This window comes from Engraulis encrasicolus, chromosome 22 (genome assembly GCF_034702125.1).
Source record: "Engraulis encrasicolus isolate BLACKSEA-1 chromosome 22, IST_EnEncr_1.0, whole genome shotgun sequence".
NCBI lineage: Eukaryota > Metazoa > Chordata > Actinopteri > Clupeiformes > Engraulidae > Engraulis > Engraulis encrasicolus.
In genome coordinates, this window is record NC_085878.1 from 13818240 (window position 1) to 13823239 (window position 5000).

The 5000-nt window shown below is 42.7% G+C and overlaps 1 protein-coding gene across 1 annotated transcript in view; it reads left to right on the top strand.

Annotated features, from left to right (window-relative positions):
• Positions 1-5000, top strand: part of LOC134438335 (gamma-aminobutyric acid receptor subunit alpha-2) — a 65667-nt gene that overhangs the window by 28038 nt on the left and 32629 nt on the right. The window lies entirely within an intron of this gene.

The window sequence follows — 5000 nt, forward strand, 5'->3', positions numbered from 1 at the left end:
TGGCTGGGGTTTATAAAGGTGGTAAAGTGTCTTATTTTTCATGTTAAGCGTTGTCTTGCTTTAAGACAAGTTAAAAGAGGGAATATGTCGCTAAGCTAGTGAAAGTCAATGCATCCGTGTAGCATTGTAGCATTGTAGCATGCTACATGGATTCACTAGCTTAGCGACATATTCCCTCTTTTAACTTGTCTTAAAGCATGGTAATGGCTTACATGAAAAATAAGACACTTTACCACCTTTATAAACCCCTGGTCTATGTGACCATTCTGCTACCCAGCAGCACTGCAGACCAATAGCACCTCCTTGTAGTGTAATGTTGTCTTAAAAAGCTGTAAAAAAAAGCTCTAGTATTGACATAAATTATTGATTACCGTCTAAGCTACTTATTTTAGGTCTCTTTGTGTAATAGACAGCATTGACTTTTTCGACCTCTTCACCGCTATTGTAGGCTGCTAGATGCATTCTTCCCCGAATCCCATTCCATACATAACCTGAGTGGTGTAAATACTCTGCTACTACATATTTATTATTCAAGTTCTCTTAATTATGTAATTACAACATGGCGATGACAACGTCAGAACATGGTAACACACACACTCTCTCTCTCTCTCTCACACACACACAAACACACACACACACACACACACACACACACACACACACACACACACACACACACCCACAATACCCACCATCTTCTCTGTCTTCCTGTTGTTGAAATGTCTTAAATGGTGGCATCTGACTCCTGAGTACACTGGATTTCATCTGCCATTTAACCAGTAAAGTAAAACACAGCATTATAAATGTGTTGTTACAAGAGAGGCAATTACCAAGTCATAGTGCATTACTAAAGGCCCTGTGTTATGTTATAGTAGAGTACTATGATAATTTACCTCTCAGTGACTATTACAGCGTGACTCAGATGGTAAGGGGTTTTAATGTACAGACGGACATCGCTTGGCATTGTAAGGAGACTGAATCAGCGTTCACAAAGAGGCTTTTATTAAATGAGAACCGGATGAAGCAAAAGGCTAAAATTTGTTATCAATTGGAGAGAACAATGTGGGGTGATGTCTTGGTGAGACTTTATTTTTAACGCGTTTCTTTCTGTGGTGCAGACCGAGGGTCACAAGAGGACAGTAACCCACATCTGAGAGACGGGCCAAAAAAAAACAGGCCTGGGGCTAGACACAGATGGGGCTTTCCTTTCATTCTTTCTTTGCTTTCCTTTCTTATCCCCATCTCCGCTCTCCTCCATTTTTGGTGTTCTCTGTTCCTTTCTCATTCCCGTCTTTCTCTCTCATCTCTCCTCCTCTCTTCCGCTCCTCTTTGTGTCTCATTGTGAGCTTGGTCCTCTTTCTAATATACACGCTGGCTGCCCTCTCGCTTTGCTCTCTCTTTTTCAATATCCGCACTCGTTTTCTCTCTCCCCCTCTCTCTCTCACTCACTCTCTCGCTATCTGTCGCTCTTTCTCTCTCTCTCTCTCTCTCTCTCTCTCTCTCTCTCTCTCTCTCTCTCTCTCTTTTTCTCCCTCTAATCTACTCTCCGCCTCCCTCTTACTCCCTTCCTTTTTCTCTGTCATCTATTCTCTGCCGCCTCTCCTCTGTCCATGCTGGCCTCTCATCTACTCCCCATTCTTACCTCTTTTCTTCTCTCGTCTGTCTTGGCTTTTTCATTACCTGGTCTCTTTACTGTTTTTTGTTCCATTATGCATTCATTTATTAAATTCCTTAAAAATGATTCACCATTAATAAGTTGGTATGACATATGTGGTGGTAAGAATTATGAATGTATTAAAGCCAATTTTGCACACAGAGTTGATACCATCGATACATAATTCAATGTAAATTTGATTATACAAAAAGGTGCATGACAGCAGAATAGATCTATGGCCCTTATGCCTCAAATATAATAATTCAAATATCTGTTCACTTGAATTCTTTTTTGTCATTTTGTTATCTTCCCATGTTACAGTCAGAAGCCGCTAGTGCTAAAACGCTATGTTGATGGAAAAACACGTCAAACATGTTAAAAGGAGTGTACATTCAATGGATGGCCTATGTGGTGGGAAAAGGACTTTGACTACTTGTCTGTCCTCTGCGGGGGGGGTTTTGTCATGTCTTGGTGTTTCTTGTGTCGATTCATTTTGCTGGTGGGCTTTCCATTGTCTGTGCCTCGTCTAATCCGTCTGTCTCTCATCTTCTCAACGTTTTTTCTTTCTTCCTCACTCCATGGTCTCCTCGAGTTGTAATCCCATTCTATTCCCCTGTGCTGTCCCTGCGATAGTCTCCCTCTCTCTGATTCACTCTCCACGTTATGCCTATCAATCAGCTGCTCAAACCGAGTGAGTGACAGGAAGTATGGCAGGGGTCTGAATAGCTTTAATTACACGTAATTGTGTGTGTGTGTGTGTGCATGCGTGCCTGCGTGTGCTGTGCTGTGTGTGTGTGTGTGTGTGTGTGTGTGTGTGTGTGTGTGTGTGTGTGTGTGTGTGTGTGTGTGTGTGTGTGTGTGTGTGTGTGTGTGTGTGTGTGTGTGTGTGTGTGTGTGTGTGTGTGTGTGTGTGTGTGAGTGTGAGCGCGTTTGTGTGTGTGTGAGCGCGTGTCTGTTTTGTGTTCATGCAAGCACGTTTGCGTTTGTGCGCTGTTTGTGTGCTTTTGTGTGAGTTTGTGAGTCCGTGTTTGTGTCAATATGACTTCATTCATACCTGAAAGGAAACAAAAACAAGTCATCACTGCTTTGAGACAGACATGGGCTTGCAATTGCAGTTTCTCAATAGAGTTGATGCATACACACGCATGAGTATGTGCGCACATGGCACGTGCATGCCCATGTGTGTATCTCACAGCAGTGGTAACTAGTGTATTGACATGTTTTTCCTTTCATGTATGAATGAACACATAACTCAAACACACTTGCAGTAGACAACATGTAAACATGCATGCACACGCACAAGTATCATGTGCGTGCATACTCATGTGTGTGTATACACCATGTGTGTATGCAACTCTTCAGAAAGTGCAATTGCATGTGTGTCTCAAAACAGTGATGACTTGGGTTTTTTTGTTCTTTGAGAAAGCAAGGAAGTTAGAGTGCTGTGCTTTTCCAGGACACCTGGCACATACAATAGGGCAATGCCACTCACTTGGCTGGCTCAGACCGAGGTTGCGTGTGGCGGACCACCTACATTACCCCTGCCTGAATGGCACCAGTGCCTTCTACAGAGCCGGGCCCCCTCCAGCTATGGTGCCCGAAGTGTTTGTGTCCCTTTCAAAAGGTCAATGATATGTAAAGAGGATCGGGAGGTGGAGGGGGTGGGGAGGTGGAGGGGAGGAAAAAAAGCGTGTTGGTGTTCAGCTCAGTGGACGATGATTCACCAAAGAGGAGCGAGAAGCAACATCTGAGAAAGATGTTATGAAAAGGGCTATGAAGCTGATATGTGGAGTTTGTATGAGAAATGGTCAGGCTAAAGGGCAACCGAGACTTGCTTGTTGGATTAAATTTTTTCTCAGTTCACATCTTTGTTTCTCATATACCTGTTTCATGTTGCCATCTGATGTTTGAATTATTATGTTATGGTACCTATTAAATGGATATCATTACTTACTCACCCAACTGTGGGAGGTGAAACCTGGAAATATACAGTACCGGTACTGTATTTCTGCCTGATGAGTTCAGTGACTCATTCTAGTGTCTCATGAGTAGTATACACACACACACACTCCGGTCAGCGAAAGCAAGACATGTCATTCATTCATGTAAATTATTGGTTCAGTTCTTTCCCCTCCATCTGGAAGTTTAAGGTTGCACTTTACAGACTCAGTTATACAGGTACTGTACCAAAGATTCTCTATTCTGCATTTAAACCGTCTGTGACTGTACTTTATGAACAGGGTAGCACCAGAGACGGTTTAAATGAAGATTGGAATAGAGAATCTTTGGTAGCACTAGCAGTATGTACAGTACGGTAGGGTTAGGTAATGCTTTACTTTACTGTAGGGCTAAGTATGTTAGTGTTAAGTACTGTATGTGCACTAGATTGATTACCCTTTATTTTACTGTCACTCACTGTTAGTAGAGAAAGTGCGCTCAACTCCGAAAAGTTTCTTACAAGGTCTTTGGGTGCGAGCAAACAGCAAAGTTCATGTATAGTAAAAAAGCCGCACTCCCGGATCAATTTCTTGCAGTTTTAATACTGGGTTAGCATGGCAGACAGACAGACGTTTCGGCCTAAGCCTTCTTCAGCGTCTGAAGAAGGCTTAGGCCGAAACGTCTGTCTGTCTGCCATGCTAACCCAGTATTAAAACTGCAAGAAATTGATCCGGGAGTGCGGCTTTTTTACTATACTGTCACTCACTGTTCCATTAGCCCAGCGTTTCTCAAAGTGGGGGTTTCGTCAATAAGTTTAAAGCCCTCACCAACATTATATTATTAATTGTCATGAATTTGAATAGCATAGGAAATGCACACACATCTGCATTCGACTGCAGTCCCTCTTTGTTCAATCTCACCAGTCACCTTTCCTTTGATTCTGTGTGGCGATCGCAAAATCAGTTTGCGTGAGTGCTGCTGTTGCTTTGGGGGGGCTCGGAAGCATTCAGACGCTCTAAAGGGGGAATGATGGAAAAAGTTTGAGAACCACTGCATTAGCCCATTTATGCAGAGCCTATGTTATAACCCTATTGCCTTCAAATTGTTATGACCAAGTCGTAAGGCGCTCAATAATGTCACGGCCATGTTGTTATTACTGTATGTAGTTGAGTCTTTTCAGCAAAGAGTGAATGGGCCCAAAGAGTGAGGACCAGTGTGCCCATCTGCACATAGAGGCTACTTAGCTACAAGTATGTAACACCTTGCAATATCCAGGGTGCTTGAATTGGTGCTTGAATGGTGCTTGAATTCCTTGAAAATGCTTGAATTTCAATTAAGTGTTTTCAAGGTTGTGAAAATGCTTGATTTTTTTGTGAGGTGCTTGAAAATGCTTGAAATTTGTGTCAAG